Source organism: Lethenteron reissneri, chromosome 67, assembly GCF_015708825.2.
Source record: "Lethenteron reissneri isolate LAM-NWPU_2019-01 chromosome 67, ASM1570882v1, whole genome shotgun sequence".
Lineage (NCBI taxonomy): Eukaryota > Metazoa > Chordata > Hyperoartia > Petromyzontiformes > Petromyzontidae > Lethenteron > Lethenteron reissneri.
Window position 1 is genome coordinate 767,350 of NC_083845.1, and position 22,760 is coordinate 790,109.

The 22,760-nt window shown below is 53.7% G+C and overlaps 1 protein-coding gene across 1 annotated transcript in view; it reads right to left on the minus strand.

Annotated features, from left to right (window-relative positions):
- The window catches only part of LOC133360089 (tenascin-like), a 47,070-nt gene extending 26,143 nt beyond the window's left edge, over nt 1–20,927 (minus strand). Inside the window, exon 1 of the mRNA XM_061578678.1 lies at nt 20,851–20,927. The gene's annotated coding sequence lies outside the window, so the exon portion shown is untranslated. The remainder of the gene's footprint in view (nt 1–20,850) is intronic.
- Nucleotides 20,928–22,760: the final 1,833 nt, after the last annotated feature.

The following is a 22,760-nucleotide window of genomic DNA, read 5'->3' on the forward strand; positions in this document are numbered from 1 at the left end:
TGAGTGAGTGAGTGTGTGAGTGTGTTGTGACCTGCAGTGTGGTGAGTGTGTGGGTGGGAGTGTGAGTGAGAGGGTGAGTGAGCGCGTGAGTGGCTGAGTGCATGAGTGTGTGTTGTGACCTCCGGTGTGGTGAGTGTGTGGGTGGGTGGGTGGGTGAGAGGGTGAGTGAGAAAGTGAGTGAGACAGTGAGCGTGTGAGTGTGTTGTGACCTGCAGTGTGGTGAGTGAGTGTGTGGGTGGGAGAGGGGGTGAGTGAGAAAGTGAGTGGCTGAGTGCATGAGTGTGTTGTGACCCAATAACTCACACACTCACTCACCCACTCACCTACTCACTCATTCACACACCCACTCACCTATTCACTCATTCACTCACCCACTCACCTATTTACTCATTCACATACCCAATCAGCTACTCATTCACTCACCCACTCACCCACGCACTCATTCACACACCCACTCACCTATTCACTAATCCACTCACCCACGCACTCATTCACACACCCACTCACCTGTCCACTCATTCACTCACCCACTCACCTACTCACTCATTCACTCACCTACTCACTCATTCACTCACCTACTCACTCATTCACTCACCCACTCACCCACGCACTCATTCACACACCCACTCAACTACTCACTCATTCACTCACCCACTCACCTACTTACTCATTCACACACCCAATCAGCTACTCACTCATTCACTCACCCACTCACCTACTCACTCACCCACTCACCTACTCACTCGCCTACTCACACACTCACCCACTCACTCATTCACTCACCTACTCACTCATTCACTCACCCACGCACTCATTCACACGCCCACTCACCTGTCCACTCATTCACTCACCCACTCACCTACTCACACACCCACTCACCTACTCACACACTCACTCACCTACTCACCTACTCACTCACCCACTCACCTACTCACACACCCACTCACACACTCACTCATTCACTCACCCATGCACTCATTCACACACCCACTCAACTACTCACTCATTCACACACCCACTCACCTGTCCACTCATTCACTCACCCACTCACCTACTCACACACTCACTCACCCACTCACCTACTCACTCACCCACTCACCTACTCACTCACCTACTCACTCACTCACTCACCCACTCACCTACTCACTCACCCACTCACCTACTCACTCACCCACTCATCTACTCACTCACACACTCACCCACTCACCTACTCACTCACCCACTCACCTACTCACTCACCCACTCACCTACTCACCCACTCACTCACCCACTCACCCACTCACCTACTCACTCACCCACTCACCTACTCACTCACTCACTCACCCACTCACCTACTCACTCACCCACTCACCTACTCACTCACCTACTCACATACTCACTCATTCACTCACCCACCTACTCACTCACCCACTCACCTACTCACACACCCACTCACCCACTCACCTACTCACTCACCCACTCAACCTACTCACTCACCTACTCACACACTCACTCACCCACTCACCTACTCACTCACCCACTCACCTACTCACTCACCCACTCACCTACTCACTCACCCACTCACCCACTCACCTACTCACTCACCCACTCACCTACTCACTCACCCACTCACCTACTCACTCACTCACTCACCCACTCACCTACTCACTCACCCACTCACCTACTCACTCACCTACTCACTCACCCACTCACCCACTCACCTACTCACTCACCTACTCACTCACCTACTCACATACTCACTTACCCACTCACCCACTCACCACACCTCTCTCTCTTCTGCTTCCCACACCGCTCCACTCTGGAATTCGCCACCACCATAATCATCACCACCCCAATTGCGTTTATCCCCGAAGCTCTGTCAACAACAATTACCTCGTTCAGCGCAAGACAACGTGCTAATTACGTTTTAAAAAAAAAAACTACTTCTTTTAATAATTATATAATGTTGCTTGTCTCTTAACTGCGATTCTTAAATATGTTAATGTTAGTTTTAATGTTACGCGCGTTGCTCTCCAGTTGCCTGGGTGAATGAAAAATGGAAAAAGTTTTGCCCAAACGAAATACACCAACTAACGCGTGCCAGTTGTATGCGTAACAAAGACAAAGATCCCCCGTATAGCCTCTACATACTGTTGGGGAAAGTGCTGTTAGCGAGTGGCACCCACGAAGTCCGGTACAGCACATGAGGGGGTGGGTGGCCAGCACCACGCTCTCCCGGGCCGCCTTTGTCTCCCCATTTGAGGCTAAGTCGACCTAGTGGGGGGGGGGTGGTGGTGGCCCAGGGCAGGCTCAGATAATCGCTGCCCCAGGTGGTGGCGGTGGGCGCGAGCGGGAATCGAACCCCGCTGTGTAACCACCCACACACAAATCTGTGTGTGTGTGTGTGTACCAACACACACTCACACACACAGTGAGAGATCTGTGAACCCGTCGCGACGTTGTACGCCTCCCCTCCCTTGTGGGGGGGGGGGGCGGACACTGCCCCTGGGTCTGCATAAAGGTTGTGGGGGTCCCCCCCCCCCCACCCCGTTCTCTCTCGCCACGATCGCCGCACGGGAGGAGGTCAGCAGAGGTCATCTGCGGGGTCACGCGCTCAACACCTCCCGGTTTAATTGAAATTCCTCTTGACCCTGCCCATCCCCTCCACCACCATCTCCACCACCGCCCCCCAATCCTACACACCCAGTCAGTGTGCACACCCAACACACAACAAGGGTGAGCGGCGTGGAACACCTCTTCCTGGTTCTTTCGGTAAAGTCACGTAGAAGGGAAGTAATAAAATAATAAAAATAAAACATAATTACATTTCGATTTCAAGTTTTCGTGACTGCAGGGATTCATCTTCTTGGTTCTTTCGGCAAAGTCACGTAGAATGGAAATAATAAAATAATAAAAATAAAACATAATTACATTTCGATTTCAAGTTTTCGTGACTGCAGGGATTCACCTTCTTGGTTCTTTCGGTAAAGTCACGTAGAAGGGAAATAATAAAATAATAAAAATAAAACATAATTACATTTTGATTTAAAGTTTTCGTGACTGCAGGGATTCATCTTCTTGGTTCTTTCGGCAAAGTCACGTAGAATGGAAATAATAAAATAATAAAAATAAAACTTTATAAATATAATTCTCACGACGTTTCGGCCACAACGCAAGCAGCCGTCCTCAGGTGGAGAACAGGTCTGTCGAGAAGACAGAGTCTGCTGGCCGAAACGTCGTGAGAATTATTTTATGAAGTTTGATTTTTTATTATTTTATTATTTTCATTCTACGTGATGACTTTACCGAAAGAACCAACAAGATGAATCCCTGCAGTCACGAAAGCTTTAAATCGAGAAGTGGAACACGATGCCAAACGAGTTTGCCATCAAATCCTCGCCGAGTCTCATGGCGTGGTTTACACGAGGCGGCTGTCACTTCGCGATGTTTGTTGTAAAGGTCACGAATTCGAGCGTTTGGCTTCGTGTCGGGGTGGAGGAACCCGGAGAGACCCCCCGTGAAAGCCCCAGCACCCCGCTGCTGCTGCTGCTGTACACGAGGGGGCGACACGGGGTGGCAGAGGTCACAAACGGGTTTTGATTCCTTACCCATACCCGTACCCGGCCGCACCAGGGTCGCAAACGGGTACCCGTACCCGGCCGTACCCGTACCCTACCCGTACCCAGCCGGGTATCGTGTAGGGTATCGGGTACCTGATTGCGACCTCTGGGATGAAGCCATGTTGCAGGCGCGGGTGGGTTGATTCTAGGAAACATGAATTGTGAGAAGAGACAAGACGTTGGGAAATGAGTGACAAACGGTGACTCACCAGTGACTCACGGCCTACCCGTACCCGGCCGCACCAGGGTCGCAAACGGTTACCCGTACCCGGCCGGGTACGGGCAGCCGGGTATCGGGTAGGGTACGGGTATCAGGTACCCGGCTGCGACCTCTGCTGGGGAGGAGGTCTCGAGTCGTGACCTCTCGACCTCTGAGACCGCCGGTGCCAGGCGCGCTCGGAGCGGGGAATTCGCTCGGCGCTGCGTTACCTCCACTTCCTCCTGAAGCCCCCCCCCCGCGCGCCCCACCCCCCCGTGCCCCCCCCCCACACCACCACCCGACCCCCGCCCCCCACTGTTCCCAATAAAACCGCTGACCTCGGACAGGCGACAACAAAGGGGGCCCTTTCACAGATGACCCCGCCCTGACCTCTCTGCTCTTCATTCATTCAGCCCGGCCGCCGTGATTTAGGAGGAGCTGATGTTACCGGGCTGAGCGCCCCACCCCCCCCCCATCCCCTGCCCCCCCCCGCACGACTGCGTGGGGTCGGGACCCCCCCCCCCCCACCACCATCTCTGCCCCCCACCACCATCTCTCTCCCTCCCAATGCACTCTCCTGCCTCTCATCTCACTCCACTCCCTCCACGCACTCTCCTACCTCTCCCCTCTCATCTCACTCCACTCCCCTCCACGCACTCTCCTGCCTCTCCCTTCTCATATCACTCCACTCCCCTCCACTCACTCTCCTACCTCTCCCTTCTCATATCACTCTACTCCCCTCCACTCACTCTCCTACCTCTCCCCTCTCATCTCACTCTACTCCCCTCCACTCACTCTCCTACCTCTCCCCTTCATCTCACTCCACTCCCCTCCACGCACTCTCCTACCTCTCCCCTCTCATCTCACTCTACTCCCCTCCACTCACTCTCCTACCTCTCCCCTTTCATCTCACTCCACTCCCCTCCACGAACTCTCCTACCTCTCCCCTCTCATCTCACTCCACTCCCCTCCACGCACTCTCCTACCTCTCCCTTCTCATCTCACTCTACTCCCCTCCACTCACTCTCCTGCCTCTCCCTTCTCATCTCACTCTACTCCCCTCCACGCACTCTCCTGCCTCTCCCTTCTCATCTCACTCTACTCCCCTCCACGCTCTCTCCTGCCTCTCCCTTCTCATCTCACTCTACTCCCCTCCACGCACTCTCCTACCTCTCCCCTATCATCTCACTCCACTCCCCTCCACGCACTCTCCTGCCTCTCCCTTCTCATCTCACTCTACTCCCCTCCACGCACTCTCCTACCTCTCCCTTCTCATATCACTCCACTCCCCTCCACTCACTCTCCTACCTCTCCCCTCTCATTTCACTCTACTCCCCTCCACGCACTCTCCTACCTCTCCCTTCTCATATCACTCCACTCCCCTCCACTCACTCTCCTACCTCTCCCCTCTCATTTCACTCTACTCCCCTCCACTCACTCTCCTACCTCTCCCCTCTCATTTCACTCCACTCCCCTCCACGCACTCTCCTACCTCTCCCCTCTCATCTCACTCCACTCCACTCCCCTCCACGCACTCTCCCGTCTCTCCCCTCTCATCTCACTCCACTCCCCTCCACGCACCGAGTATGGCGAGCGTGGTGAGTGTGTGGTGAGTGTGTGGTGAGTGTGGTGAGTGTGTGGTGAGTGTGTGGTGAGTGTGGTGAGTGTGTGGTGGGTGTGTGGAGTGTGTGTGTGGTGAGTGTGTGTTGATTGTGTGGTGAGTGTGTTGTGTGTGTGGTGAGTGTGTGGTGAGTGTGTGGTGAGTGGGTTGTGTGTGTGGTGAGTTTGTGTTGAGTGTGTGTTGTGTGTGTGGTGAGTGTGTGGTGAATGTGTGTTGTATGTGTGGTGAGTGTGTGGTGAGTTTGTGTTGAGTGTGTGGTGAGTGTGTGGTGAGTGTGTATTGAGTGTGTGGTGTGTGGTGAGTGAGTGGTGAGTGTGTGTGTTGAGTGTGTGGTGAGTGTGTGTGGTGAGAGTGTGTGGTGAGTGGGTTGTGTGTGTGGTGAGTTTGTGTTGAGTGTGTGGTGAGTGTGTGTTGTGTGTGTGGTGAGTGTGTGGTGAATGTGTGTTGTATGTGTGGTGAGTGTGTGGTGAGTTTGTGTTGAGTGTGTGGTGAGTGTGTGGTGTGTATTGAGTGTGTGGTGTGTGCTGAGTGAGTGGTGAGTGTATGTGTTGAGTGTGTGGTGAGTGTGTGTGCTGAGTGAGTGGTGAGTGTGTGTATTGAGTGTGTGGTGAGTGTGTGTGGTGAGAGTGTGTGGTGAGTGTGTGGTGAGTATTCCACTCGAAGCCGGGGTAATTCCTCTCCCGTCCCATCTCACTCGGGCAGCAGCATCAGTTTTTGTTACTCACATCCGAAAACTCGGGGCCGGTTTCCCTTCCCTTGGGCCTCATCAGCAACAGAGCCTCCGTGCCTCTTGCACGAATACCTCGCGAGCCAGACCCCACCGTGCACACCTCGGGGTCCTGGGGCAGCCACCGCCTCTCTCCAGACTGCCCTCTAACCACAGCCACGCTCACCTTCACACTTGCAATTGTCAGGCACTCGCTCACCAACTCTCTCACTCGCTCACTCACCCAGCCACCCATAGCGTCACTCACCAACTCTCTCACTCGCTCACTCACTCAGCCACCCATCAACTCTCTCACTCGCTCACTCACCCAGCCACCCATAGCGTCACTCACCAACTCATTCACTCGCTCAATCACCCACCCATACCGTCACTCACCAACTCTCTCACTCACTCACCCAGCCAACCATCCCGCCACTCACTAACTCTCTCACTCACCCAGCCACACACTCCGTCACTCACCAACTCTCCCACTCACTCACTCACTCACCCAGCCACCCACTGAGTCACTCACCAACTCTCTCACTCGCTCACTCACCCAGCCACCCACAGCGTCACTCACCAACTCTCTCACTCGCTCACTCACCCAGCCACCCACTGAGTCACTCACCAACTCTCCCACTCACTCACTCACCCAGCCACCCATAGCGTCACTCACCAACACTCTCACTCACTCACTCACCCAGCCACCCACACGGTTACTCACCAACTCTCCCACTCGCTCACTCACCCAGCCACCCATACCGCCACTCATCAACTCGCTCACTCACCCAGCCACCCACTTTGTCACTCACCAACTCTCTCACTCACTCACCCAGCCATCCACACCGTCACTCACCAACTCTCCCACTCGCTCACTCACCCAGCCACCCATACCGCCACTCACCAACTCTCTCACTCGCTCACTCACCCAGCCATCCATACCGTCACGCACCAACTCTCTCACTCGCTCACTCACCCAGCCACCCACACCGTCACGCACCAACTCTCTCACTCGCTCACTCACCCAGCCACCCATACCGCCACTCACCAACTCGCTCACTCACCCAGCCACCCACTCTGTCACTCACCAACTCTCTCACTCACTCACTCACCCAGCCACCCATACCGTCACTCACCAACTCACTCACTCACCCAGCCACCCACAACGTCACTCACCAACTCTCACAGCCTAGATACTCTACTCTGGCTACGCTCTGGAACTCGCCCTCACTACACCTGCACCTGTACGTAGCCTTCGTCTGACGCCTCTTGCTGCCGTCTTGTATATTTGCACATTTAAAACAACAACAGCAACAATAAACACGTGGATTTACGTGCGCTTCGCTTACGCCCGTTCAACTCCTCCTCTGCGGGACCCTGACTCGCTGTGCTTGTTGTCTTTGCTGTTTGTTGTTGTTGTTGCTGCTGTTGTTGTTGATGTTGTTGTTGATGCTGCTGTCCTCACACACCACGGATGTCGTGGGTCAAATAGCCGGGCAACTGGCTCAACCGCGGAATCACTCAATCACTCGATCACTCACTCACTCACCCACACTCACTCACTCGATCACTCCTCATTCACTCGATCGATCACTCGATCACTCACTCACTCGATCATTCCTCATTCACTCGATCACTCACTCACTCACCCACACTCACTCACTCGATCACTCCTCATTCACTCGATCGATCACTCGATCACTCACTCACTCGATCACTCACTCACTCGATTGATCAATCACTCGATCACTCATTCACTCGATCACTCACTCGATCGATCACTCGATCACTCACTCACTCACTCACTCGATGACTCACTCACTCGATTGATCGATCACTCGATCAATCACTCGATCGATCACTCGATCACTCACTCACTCGATTGATCGATCACTCGATCACTCACTCACTCGATCACTCACTCGATCGATCACTCGATCACTCACTCACTCGATCACTCACTCACTCGATTGATTATTCACTCGATCACTCACTCACTCGATCACTCACTCACTCACTCGATCGATCACTCGATCACTCACTCACTCGATCACTCACTCGATCACTCACTCACTCACTCACTCGATCGATCACTCGATCACTCACTCGATCACTCGATCACTCACTCACTCGATCACTCACTCACTCTATCGATCGATCACTCGATCACTCACTCACTCACTCGATCACTCACTCGATCACTCACTCACTCACTCACTCACTCGATCGATCACTCGATCACTCACTCGATCACTCGATCACTCACTCACTCCTACACAGGGGATCCGACTCCTACTGTGTGTGCGTTGTTGTTGTTGTTGTTTGTGTCACTGTGCGTGTACGTGTGCGTTGTTGTTGTTTGTGTGTCACTGTGCGTGTCGTGGGGAGCGGTGGTGCAGCGGTTAGCGCTACGCCGCGCTACGAACCCGGCGACACGGGTTCCATTCCCGCTCACGGCCAACACCGGTGACGATTATCTGAATCGGTCCCGGGCCTCCCCTAGGTCGACTCAGCCTCAAGGGAGTCCCCGGTTCGGTGCGCAGTAAACATCGCCGCTGGGGAGACAAAGGCGGCCGGGCGTGGTGCTACCCACCCTCTGCTGTTCGCCAACAGCACTTGCCCCTACAGCCTGTCACAGGCTACACGTGGGATCTTTGTCTTTGTGTGTGTCTGTAGTTGCTCGCCAACAGCACTTGCCCCTACAGCCTGTTACAGGCTACACGGGGGGTCTTTGTCTTTGTGTGTGTCTGTAGGTGCTCGCTAACAGCACTTGCCCCTACAGCCTGTCACAGGCTACACGTGGGATCTTTGTCTTTGTGTGTGTCTGTAGGTGCTCGCTAACAGCACTTGCCCCTACAGCCTGTCACAGGCTACACGTGGGATCTTTGTCTTTGTGTGTGTCTGTAGGTGCTCGCAAACAGCACTTGCCCCTACAGCCTGTCACAGGCTACACGGGGGGAATCTTTGTCTTTGTGTGTGTCTGTAGGTGCTCGCAAACAGCACTTGCCCCTACAGCCTGTCACAGGCTACACATGGGGAATCTTTGTCTTTGTGTGTGAAGAGACGTGAATTCATGAGTTCAGCTGTGAGCGCGGTGTGGGGGGTCCGACAGGGGGGGGGTGGAGGGGGGTCCGAGGGGGGGGGTCGGGGGGGTAGAGGGGGGTCCGAGGGGGGGGGGTCGGGGGGGGTCGGGGGGGGGTAGAGGGGGGTCCGAGGGGGGGGTAGAGGCTGTGTCCACAGGGACGCGCCGGTGGCGTGAGGCGGTGTGACAGTGATGGAGCGGAGCCGACACCACCAGCACCACCACCACCACTACCACCACCACCACTACCACCACCACTACCACCACCAGCACCACCACCAGCACCACCACCATCACCGCCACCACCACCACCCCCACCACCGCCACCACCGCCACCACCACCGCCACCACCACCGCCACCAGCACCAGCACCACCACCAGCACCACCGCCACCACCAGCACCACCACCACCACTACCACCGCCACCACCACCACCACCAGCACCACCACCGCCAGCACCACCAGCACCAGCACCGCCACCACCACCAGCACCCCCACCACCGCCGCCACCACCACCACCGCCACCACCACCACCACCAGCACCCCCACCACCGCCGCCACCACCGCCACCACCACCACCGCCACCACCACCATCACCGCCACCACCACCACCCCCACCACCGCCACCACCGCCACCACCACCGCCACCAGCACCAGCACCACCACCACCACCAGCACCACCACCACCGCCACCACCACCGCCACCACCACCACCACCACACGTGGCTGGAGGTGGGGGGTGGGGAGCGGGGGTGTCACACGGGGTGAGGGATGGGCGACTGGGTGGCCTCTGTGGGTGGCCGCACTGCCGTGTGTGTGTCTGTGTATGTGTGTGTGCCGTGTGTGTGTGTGTGTCTGTGTGTGTGTGCCGTGTGTGTGTGTGTGTCTGTGTGTGTGTGCCGTGTGTGTGTGTCTGTGTGTGTGTGTCTGTGTGTGTCTGTGTGTGTGTGTGCCGTGTGTGTGTGTCTGTGTGTGTGTCTGTGTGTGTGTCTGTGTGTGTGTACCGTGTGTGTGTCTGTGTGTGTGTCTGTGTGTGTGTCCCGTGTGTGTGTGTGGTGCTGCTACTGCTGCTATTGCTGCTACTACTGCTGCTGATGCTACTGATGCTTTTGCTACTACTACTACTGCTGCTGATGCTACTGATGCTTCTGCTACTACTAATACTGCTGATGCTGATGCTACTGATGCTACTGCTACTACTAATACTGCTGATGCTGATGCTACTGCTACTACTAATACTGCTGCTGATGATGCTACTGATGCTTTTGCTACTACTGCTGCTGCTGATGCTATTGCTACTACTAATACTGCTGCTGATGCTACTGCTGCTGGTGAGAGCGTCTGGCTTCGAGGGAGGTTGACGCCGGACATCCCGCTGGGAGGAGCGAGCGAGCGAGAGAGAGAGATACAAACAACCCCGAGCCGCGCACGATAACATCGAGGAGGAAGGCTCCACACAGATGGATCCAACAATTCACGTCGCAACCAGCCTCCCAGCCGTTCACAGGAGGGGACGCGCAGGCTCTCTGGAGATTCCTCAGAAATATCGATGATTATTCACTGGTCAACACACTTTTTCTGGCGTAAGGTATTCCAACTGTTTTAAGGTGATTCCAAATCTGGCATCAGTTTTTGTCTATCACATCAGGTTTTTGAGATATCAAATATTGCATTTTCAATAAAAACTGCGGAAGAAAAATATTAAATAAATGTGGAAATCTACATAGAATTATATTATAAACACACTATCCTAAAAATACAGCACCATATTTTAACACTAAAGCAGTCACTGACTCGCAACAACTTGCAATCATAAGTGGCAGAGTTAATTTCGGGTAAAATCAATGAAAACGGGGAATGCCGATAGCATAAAAACGAGAGTGATAGAGCAAATCTGAGATCAGATTTGGAATCAGCACCCTGAAATTAGTCTAAAACAGCTGCAAAAGTCCAGGCCAGAATTTTTTATTTATTATTTTGTTGACCAGTGTTATTTTATTTTGCCAGGCTTGGACCTGCTGAGCCACGCAGCTCTTCTTCAGCAGCGACCTGGTGCTCACAGATGATAGCTCAGCCAAGTGTCTTATCATCATCATCGTGATCGTGGGGTCATTGATAGCTAAAACAGCTGCAAAAGTCCAGGCCAAAAAAAATGTTGACCAGTGTAATATCACAACGGCAATGCGTAACATCATCGCCGTGATAATTGTTTATTTTACCCTTTTATCTGGCAACAAAACTGACACCTTTTTACAAGGAGTCATGTTTGCATAGACCACAATACCTGCGGTCATAATGCAAACAAAAAACATAACTCTGATAATGTGCACTGTCCTTGAAGTTGATTGGTCCACACCCGAAACAGCTTTCCTTAGAGCCTAGTCTCACATGGGTTGGACCAGATGACGCCAAAAGGCGCACAACTCAAAGACAATGCACCATCAGAGTATGAGAGCTCGGGGTAAGCATTTACACCATTGGAACCTCATTTGCCAGTAAAAAATATGATAATTGGTGAGGCTAGGCTCTAAGGAAAGCTGTCTCGGGTGTGGACCAATCAACTTCAAGGACAGTGCACACATTATCAGAGTTATGTTTTTTGTTTGCATTATGACTGCAGGTATTGTGGTCTATGCAAACATGACTCCTTGTAAAAAAAAAGTGTCAGTTTTGTTGCCAGACAGAAGGGTAAAAAAACCAATTATCATATTTTTACTGGCAAATGAGGTTCCAATGGTATCATCGCCGTGATTATTAGGGGCGCGTGTTTGTTTCGTGATCGATCAAGTGAACTCGACGGCGTTTGGAGCGTCTCCAACGCAGCTGTTCCTGGGACGCAGTGCCAGAGATGGGAGATTGAAGCGTCACCTCCTGTTGCTTCCATTGGCCGGGCGTCTCTGCGTGATCCGTCAACCCTTGCCCCCTCCGCTGACCCACCACGACCCCCCACCCCCTATAGGGTCACCCCCCTGCCCCCCCCCTCCTGCCCTGCTGCCCTCCCTGCCCGCAGCTGCCCACGGCAGCTGAGTCAGCGGCTCGCTGACCCAACAGCAACAGTGGCGGTGACGTCGTCACCACGGCACTTGTGCCAGGCTAGGTGCACCAGGAGGAGGTCACGGGACGGATCCAGGTGCTGTGGGTTGACTGCTGTGCCAGGCTAGGTGCAGGAGGAGGTCACGGGACAGACCCTGGTGCTGTGGGTTGACTGCCGAGCCAGGCTAGGTACACCAGGAGGAGGTCACGGTACGGATCCAGGTGCTGTGGGTTGACTGCTGTACCAGGCTAGGTGCAGGAGGAGGTCACGGGACAGACCCAGGTGCTGTGGGTTGACTGCTGTGCCAGGCTAGGTGCACCAGGAGGAGGTCACGGGACAGACCCAGCAGGTGCTGTGGGTTGACTGCTGTGCCAGGCTAGGTGCAGGAGGAGGTCACGGGACAGACCCAGGTGCTGTGGGTTGACTGCCGTGCCAGGCTAGGTACACCAGGAGGAGGTCACGTGACAGACCCAGGTGCTGTGGGTTGACTGCTGTGCCAGGCTAGGTGCAGGAGGTCACGGGACAGACACAGGTGCTGTGGGTTGACTGCCGTGTCAGGCTAGGTGCACCAGGAGGAGGTCACGGGACGGACCCAGGTGCTGTGGGTTGACTGCCGTGCCAGGCTAGGTGCAGGAGGAGGTCACGTGACAGACCCAGGTGCTATGGGTTGACTGCTGTGCCAGGCTAGGTGCAGGAGGAGGTCACGGGACGGACCCAGGTGCTCGGGGTTGACTGCCGTGCCAGGCTAGGTGCAGGAGGAGGTCACGTGACAGACCCAGGTGCTATGGGTTGACTGCTGTGCCAGGCTAGGTGCATGAGGAGGTCACGTGACAGACCCACGTGCTATGGGTTGACTGCTGTGCCAGGCTAGGTGCAGGAGGAGATCACGGGACAGACCCAGCAAGTGCTGTGGGTTGACTGCTCTATGGGTATCTATGAGTCTCTGTGTGTCTCGATGAGTCTGGATCTCTGTGGGTCTCTATTAGTCTGGATCTCTGTGGGTGTCTATGAGTCTGGATCTCTATGGGTGTCTATGAGTCTCTGTGAGTCTCTATGAGTCTGGATCTCTATGGGTGTCTATGAGTCTCTGTGTGTCTCTATTAGTCTGGATCTCTATGGGTGTCTATGAGTCTCTGTGTGTCTCTATGAGTCTGGATCTCTATGAGTGTCTATGAGTCTCTGTGTGTCTCTATGAGTCTGGATCTCTATGAGTGTCTATGAGTCTCTGTGTGTCTCTATTAGTCTGGATCTCTATGGGTGTCTATGAGTCTCTGTGAGTCTCTATTAGTCTGGATCTCTATGAGTGTCTATGAGTCTCTGTGTGTCTCTATGAGTCTGGATCTCTATGAGTGTCTATGAGTCTCTGTGTGTCTCTATTAGTCTGGATCTCTATGAGTGTCTATGAGTCTCTGTGTGTCTCTATTAGTCTGGATCTCTGTGGGTGTCTATGAGTCTCTGTGGGTCTATGAGTCTCTGTGTGTCTCTATTAGTCTGGATCTCTATGGGTGTCTATGAGTCTCTGTGTGTCTCTATGAGTCTGGATCTCTGTGGGTGTCTATGTGTCTCTGTGGGTCTCTATTAGTCTGGATCTCTATGGGTGTCTATGAGTCTGGATCTCTATGGGTGTCTATGAGTCTCTGTGTGTCTCTATGAGTCTGGATCTCTGTGGGTATCTGTGTGTCTCTGTGGGTCTCTATTAGTCTGGATCTATATGGGTGTCTATGAGTCTCTGTGTGTCTCTATGAGTCTGGATCTCTATGAGTGTCTATGAGTCTCTGTGTGTCTCTATGAGTCTGGATCTCTATGAGTGTCTATGAGTCTCTGTGAGTCTCTATGAGTCTGGATCTCTATGGGTGTCTATGAGTCTCTGTGTGTCTCTATTAGTCTGGATCTCTATGGGTGTCTATGAGTCTCTGTGTGTCTCTATGAGTCTGGATCTCTATGAGTGTCTATGAGTCTCTGTGTGTCTCTATGAGTCTGGATCTCTATGAGTGTCTATGAGTCTCTGTGTGTCTCTATGAGTCTGGATCTCTATGGGTCTATGAGTCTCTGTGAGTCTCTATGAGTCTGGATCTCAATGGGTGTCTATGAGTCTCTGTGTGTCTCTATGAGTCTGGATCTCTATGGGTCTATGAGTCTCTGTGGGTATCTGTGTGTCTCTGTGTGTCTCTATTAGTCTGGATCTCTGTGGGTCTATGAGTCTGGATCTCTGTGGGTATCTGTGTGTCTCTGTGGGTCTCTATTAGTCTGGATCTCTATGGGTGTCTATGAGTCTCTGTGTGTCTCTATGAGTCTGGATCTCTATGAGTGTCTATGAGTCTCTGTGAGTCTCTATGAGTCTGGATCTCTATGGGTGTCTATGAGTCTCTGTGTGTCTCTATTAGTCTGGATCTCTATGGGTGTCTATGAGTCTCTGTGTGTCTCTATGAGTCTGGATCTCTATGAGTGTCTATGAGTCTCTGTGTGTCTCTATGAGTCTGGATCTCTATGAGTGTCTATGAGTCTCTGTGAGTCTCTATGAGTCTGGATCTCTATGGGTGTCTATGAGTCTCTGTGTGTCTCTATGAGTCTGGATCTCTATGAGTGTCTATGAGTCTCTGTGTGTCTCTATGAGTCTGGATCTCTATGGGTCTATGAGTCTCTGTGAGTCTCTATGAGTCTGGATCTCTATGGGTGTCTATGAGTCTCTGTGTGTCTCTATGAGTCTGGATCTCTATGAGTGTCTATGAGTCTCTGTGTGTCTCTATGAGTCTGGATCTCTATGAGTGTCTATGAGTCTCTGTGTGTCTCTATGAGTCTGGATCTCTATGGGTCTATGAGTCTCTGTGGGTATCTGTGTGTCTCTGTGTGTCTCTATTAGTCTGGATCTCTGTGGGTCTATGAGTCTGGATCTCTGTGGGTATCTGTGTGTCTCTGTGGGTCTCTATTAGTCTGGATCTCTATGGGTGTCTATGAGTCTCTGTGTGTCTCTATGAGTCTGGATCTCTATGAGTGTCTATGAGTCTCTGTGGGTCTCTATTAGTCTGGATCTCTATGGGTGTCTATGAGTCTCTGTGTGTCTCTATGAGTCTGGATCTCTGTGGGTATCTGTGTGTCTCTGTGGGTCTCTATTAGTCTGGATCTCTATGAGTGTCTATGAGTCTCTGTGTGTCTCTATGAGTCTGGATCTCTGTGGGTATCTGTGTGTCTCTGTGGGTCTCTATTAGTCTGGATCTCTATGGGTGTCTATGAGTCTCTGTGTGTCTCTATGAGTCTGGATCTCTATGGGTGTCTATGAGTCTCTGTGTGGGTCTATGAGTCTGGATCTCTATGAGTGTCTATGAGTCTCTGTGTGTCTCTATGAGTCTGGATCTCTATGAGTGTCTATGAGTCTCTGTGTGTCTCTATGAGTCTGGATCTCTATGGGTCTATGAGTCTCTGTGAGTCTCTATGAGTCTGGATCTCAATGGGTGTCTATGAGTCTCTGTGTGTCTCTATGAGTCTGGATCTCTATGGGTCTATGAGTCTCTGTGGGTATCTGTGTGTCTCTGTGTGTCTCTATGAGTCTGGATCTCTGTGGGTATCTGTGTGTCTCTGTGGGTCTATGAGTCTGGATCTCTGTGGGTATCTGTGTGTCTCTGTGGGTCTCTATTAGTCTGGATCTCTATGAGTGTCTATGAGTCTCTGTGAGTCTCTATGAGTCTGGATCTCTGTGGGTGTCTATGAGTCTCTGTGTGTCTCTATGAGTCTGGATCTCTATGAGTGTCTATGAGTCTCTGTGTGTCTCTATGAGTCTGGATCTCTATGAGTGTCTATGAGTCTCTGTGTGTCTCTATGAGTCTGGATCTCTATGGGTCTATGAGTCTCTGTGAGTCTCTATGAGTCTGGATCTCAATGGGTGTCTATGAGTCTCTGTGTGTCTCTATGAGTCTGGATCTCTATGGGTCTATGAGTCTCTGTGGGTATCTGTGTGTCTCTGTGTGTCTCTATTAGTCTGGATCTCTGTGGGTCTATGAGTCTGGATCTCTGTGGGTATCTGTGTGTCTCTGTGGGTCTCTTTTAGTCTGGATCTCTATGGGTGTCTATGAGTCTCTGTGTGTCTCTATGAGTCTGGATCTCTATGAGTGTCTATGAGTCTCTGTGAGTCTCTATGAGTCTGGATCTCTATGGGTGTCTATGAGTCTCTGTGAGTCTCTATGAGTCTGGATCTCTATGAGTGTCTATGAGTCTCTGTGTGTCTCTATGAGTCTGGATCTCTATGAGTGTCTATGAGTCTCTGTGTGTCTCTATGAGTCTGGATCTCTATGGGTGTCTATGAGTCTCTGTGAGTCTCTATGAGTCTGGATCTCTATGAGTGTCTATGAGTCTCTGTGTGTCTCTATGAGTCTGGATCTCTATGAGTGTCTATGAGTCTCTGTGAGTCTCTATGAGTCTGGATCTCTATGGGTGTCTATGAGTCTCTGTGAGTCTCTATGAGTCTGGATCTCTATGAGTGTCTATGAGTCTCTGTGTGTCTCTATGAGTCTGGATCTCTATGGGTGTCTATGAGTCTCTGTGAGTCTCTATGAGTCTGGATCTCTATGAGTGTCTATGAGTCTCTGTGTGTCTCTATGAGTCTGGATCTCTATGGGTCTATGAGTCTCTGTGGGTATCTGTGTGTCTCTGTGTGTCTCTATGAGTCTGGATCTCTGTGGGTCTATGAGTCTGGATCTCTGTGGGTATCTGTGTGTCTCTGTGGGTCTCTATGAGTCTGGATCTCTATGAGTGTCTATGAGTCTCTGTGAGTCTCTATGAGTCTGGATCTCTGTGGCTATCTGCGTGCCAATGTTGGTGGTTTGCCAAAAGCTGTTGTACCCAACAACGTTAAACCTACTTTGGTATTTGGTGGCAACTTGTTCCACCAAAATTCGGCCCAACGTCGTTGAACCAACGTTGAGCCAACGTTGGCATGGCAACTTCTTGGACCCAACGTTGGGCCCAACTTTGAGCCAACGTTGAGCCAACGTTGAGCCAACGTGTTATCAAGCAAGTATGCTGAACTTTTTTTCGCACAGTAAGTAAGTCGCCAACCCGTGCTAATCGGAGGTGCAGCATTTGGTTTGTCCAACGTTTGACGAACGTTGGCATGTGGTTGGAAAACCTGCTGGAATGAACGTTGTTGGCCCGAGCGTTTCATGTTACTAGGGGGTGGGGAGGGGCTTCCTTCCCCACCACCAGCACTACCACCACCACTACCACCACCACTACCACCACCAGCACCACCACTACTACCACCACCACCACTAGCACCACCACCACCACCACTACTACCACCACCAGCACCACCACCACCACCAGCACCATCAGCACCACCAGCATCACCACCACCAGCACCACCAGCACCACCACCAGCATCACCACCACCACCACCACCCCCACCACCAGCACTACCACCACCACCACTACCACCACCACCAGCACCACCACCACCAGCACTACCACCACCAGTACCACCACCAGCACTACCACCACCAGCACTACCACCACCACCAGCACCACCACCAGCACCACCACCAGCACCACCACCACCACAACCAGCACTACCATTACCAGCACTACCACCACCAGCACTACCACCACCACTACTACCACCACCACCACCAGCACCACTACCACCACTACCACCACCAGCACCACCACCACCACTACCACCACCAGCATCACCACCACCACCACTATCACCACCACTACCAGCACCACCACCAGCACCACCAATATCACCACCACTATCACCACCAGCACCACCACTATCACCACCACCACCAGCACCACCACTACCACCACCACTACCAGCACCACCACTACCACCACCACCACCACTACCACCACCAGCACCACCACCACCAGCACCACCACCACCACCAGCACCACCACTATCACCACCAGCACCATCACCACCAGCACCACCACCACCAGCACTACCACCACCACTACTACCACCACCACTACTACCACTACCACCACCAGCACCACCACCAGCACCACCACCACTACTACCACCACCACCACCACCAGCACCACCACCGCCAGCACTACCACCACCACTACTACCACCACCACCACCAGCACCACTACCACCACTACCACCACCAGCACCACCACCACCACTACCACCACCAGCACCACCAGCACCACCACCAGCACCACCACCAGCACCACCACCACCAGCACCACCACCACTACCACCACCACCATCACCACCACCAGCACCACCACCACCAGCACCACCACCACCAGCACCACCACCACCAGCACCACCACCACTACCACCACCACCACTACCACCACCACCAGCACCACCACCACCACCACAACCAGCACTACCATTACCAGCACTACCACCACCAGCACTACCACCACCACTACTACCACCACCACCACCAGCACCACCACCACCACCACCACTACCAGCACCACCACCACCAGCACTACCACCACCACTACTACCACCACCACTACCACCACCAGCACTACCAGCACCACCACCAGCACCACGTGTCCTGTCCGTGTGTCTCGCTCGGCTGTCGCAGCGTCCCGTGTCGTCTGGCAGCGCGGTGGCTTCCTGGCTAATCTGCCAAATGTAAACTTCGCCTCAATTAGTAGAGGGACCCTCTCAATTTAGCTGCCTTCCATAGTAAACACACACACACACAGACAGGAGGGGCGATGGGGATAATGATGATGATGGTGGTGGTGGCGGTGGTGATGTTGAAACGGGGAGTGGTGGGGCAGCGGTTAGCGCGCTACGCTACGAACCCGGCCGCACCGAGTTCCATTCCCACTCTCGGGCAGGGCTGGGTGACGATTTTATTTAAAACCGAGGTCCTGGGCCTCTCCTAGGTCGACTCGGCCTCAAATGAGTACCTGGTGCGGTGTGTGAACATCGCCACTGGGGAGACAAAGGCGGCCGGGCGTGGTGTTGGCCACCCACCCCCTCGTGTGCCGTGCCGGCCTTCATAGGTGCTACTCGCTAACAGCACTTGCCCCTACAGTCTGTTAAGGCTACACGGGGGATCTTTGTGTGTGTGTGTTAGTCTCTGTACGTGTGTGTACTGCTAACGGCACTATGCACCACGTGTATACGTGCACTACCGGTACTACTCAGAGCACAACACACCACGTGTACACGTGCACTACCGACACTTCTCACGGCACCACACACCACATGTACACGTGCACTACCGGTACTGCACCACGCACCACGTGTACACGTGCACTACCGGCACTACTCACGCACCACGTGTACACGTGCACTACCGGCACTACTCACGACACAACACACCACGTGTACACGTGCACTACCGGCACTACCGGAACTTCTCACACACCACGTGTACACGTGCACTACCGGCACTTCTCACGCACCACGTGTACACGTGCACTACCGGCACTTCTCACACACCACGTGTACACGTGCACTACCGACACTGCTCAGAGCAATTCCTACTTCGACTGCGCTACGATTTTTCCGAAAACGGGACACGGCAGCGAGTGATATATGTGTGAGTGAGTGGGTCAGTGGGTGAGTGGGTGAGTGAGTGGGTGAGTGGGTCAGTGGGTGAGTGAGTCGGTGAGTGGTTAAACGAGTGAGTGAGTGAGTGAGCGGGTGAGTGCGTGGATGAGTGAGTGGGTGAGTGCGTGGGTGAGTGAGTGAGTGGGTGAGTGAGTGTGTGGTTAAACGAGTGGGTGAGTGAGTGAGTGAGTGGGTGAGTGAGTGGGTGAGTAAGTGGTTAAACGAGTGGGTGATTGAGTCGGTGAGTGGTTAAACGAGTGGGTGATGTGCGTGGGTGAGTGAGTGAGCGGGTGAGTGCGTGGGTGAGTGAGTGGTTTAAACGAGTGAGTGAGTGAGTGGGTGGGTGCGTGGGTGAGTGAGTGGGTGATTGAGTGGGTGAGTGAGTGAGTGAGTGGTTAAACGAGTGGGTGAGTGATTGCGGGTGAGTGCGTGGGTGAGTGAGTGAGTGGGTGAGTGAGTGAGTGAGTGGGTGAGTGAGTGGGTCAGTGGGTGAGTGGGTGGGTCAGTGGGTGAGTGAGTCGGTGAGTGGTTAAACGAGTGGGTGAGTGCGTGGGTGAGTGAGTGAGTGAGCGAGCGGGTGAGTGCGTGGGTGAGTGAGTGGTTAAACGAGTGGGTGAGTGAGTGGGTGCGTGGGTGAGTGAGTGGGTGAGTGAGTGAGTGGGTGAGTGAGTGAGTGGTTAAACGAGTGGGTGAGTGAGTGAGTGCGGGTGAGTGCGTGGGTGAGTGAGTGAGTGAGTGAATGAGTGGATGAGTGGTTACACGAGTGAGTGGGTGAGTGAGTGGTTAAACGAGTGAGTGAGTGGATGAGTGAGTGGTTAAACGAGTGAGTGAGTGAGTGGGTGAGTGAGTGGGTGAATGAGTGAGCGGTTGGTGGTGGTGGCGGAATCAACCAACAGTCAACCACGGCATGAGTAGCACCAACAGCAGCGATAAAAGAGAGACACGGAGAACGCCCGTTGAAGACGATGAAAAAACGAATAGGCTTTACCCTCTCGGGCGAGAAGGCTACCTGGGCGCGTTGTGGTGTGTGCGGGGCACCTTTGTCTTTGGTGCCCGTGCGACCTCGCCCATCTCTCACCTGCACGGGAGCCGTGCCGCTGCCGTGTGCCGCTCCGCGTGCCGCGTGCCGCTTGTGTCGTGGGGGGAGAGAGGAGAGCGCCGCTTTCTATGGTAGCGGAAACACCCCCCACCCACTTCCACCCACTAGCTACTACTACTACCCCCACTCACTTCCACCCACTAGCTACTACTACCCCCACCCACTAGCTACTACTACTACTACCCCCACCCACTTCCACCCACTAGCTACTACTATTACCCCCACTCACTTCCACCCACTAGCTACCACCCCCTTCCACCCACTAGCTACCACCCCCTTCCACCCACTAGCTACTACTACTACCCCCACCCACTTCACCCACTAGCTACTACTACCCCCACTTCCACCCACTAGCTACCACCCCCTTCCACCCACTAGCTACCACCCCCCTTCCACCCACTAGCTACTACTACTACCCCCACTCACTTCCACCCACTAGCTACTACTACTACCACCCCCACCCACTAGCTACTACCACCCCCACCCACTTCCACCCACTAGCTACTACTATTACCCCCACCCACCTCCACTCACTACTACCACTACTACTACCCCCACTTCCACCCACTAGCTACTACTACCCCACCCACTACTACCCCCACCCACTACCACTCCCACCACCCACTTCCACCCACTACTACCCCACCCACTACCACCCACTACCACCCACTACTACTACCACCTACTACCACTACCACTACCACCCACTACTACTACCACCACCCACTTCCACCCACTACCACTACCACCTACTACCACCCACTACCACCACTACTACTACCACCCCACCCACTTCCACCCACTACTACCCCCACCCACTTCCACCCACTACCTACCACCCCCACCCACTACTACCCCCCACCCACTTCCACCCACTACTACCCACTACCACCCCACCCACTACCACCCCCACCCACTACCACCCACTACCACCCCCACCCACTTCCACCCATTACTACTACCACCCACTACGACCCACTACCACCCACTACCACACATTACCAACCCCACCCACTACCACCCACTACCCACTACCAACCCCACCCACTACCACCCCACCCACTACCCACGACCACCCACCACCACCCCCCACCATACAGTCTTTAACAGACTGTAGGGGCAAGTGCTGTTAGCGAGTAGCAGCAGCACCCATGAAATCCGGCACGGTACACGGGGGCGGAGATGGGCAACCAGCACCACGCCCGGCCGCCTTTGTCTCCCCAGTGGCGATGTTTACCACGCACCGCACCGGGGACTCATTTGAGGCTGAGTCAACCTAGGGGAGGCCCAGGACCGGTTTAGATAATCGTCACTGGCGGTGTTGGCCGGGTTCGTAGCGCAGCGTAGCGCTAACCGCTGCACGCAATTTAGAGTTAGAAACTTTGTGTCTTTTTCGTGTCTAGTGACTTGCTTCCCATGCCTAACACCGTTGCACTCGTGTCGGTGTTTGCGTCCCTTGTTGTGACTCTTCTCGACTGGGGCGTGCGTGCAGCAAAGAGCTTCACAGCTCATCGGATTCCTGCGGTCCAAAATCAAGATTCTGATTCTCACACACGCACACGTGGACACACACACACACACACGTGGGGACACACACGTGGACACACACGTGGACACACACACGGACACACACACACCCCAGACACACACACACACGTGTGGACACACACACACATAAACACACACACGTGGCCACACACGTGGACACACACACACACACGTGGATACACACACACCCCAGACACACACACGTGGACACACACACGGACACACACACACCCCAGACACACACACGTGGACACACACAAGTGGATACACACACGTGTGGACACACACACACGTGGACACACACACACACGTGGGGACACACACGTGGCCACACACGTGGA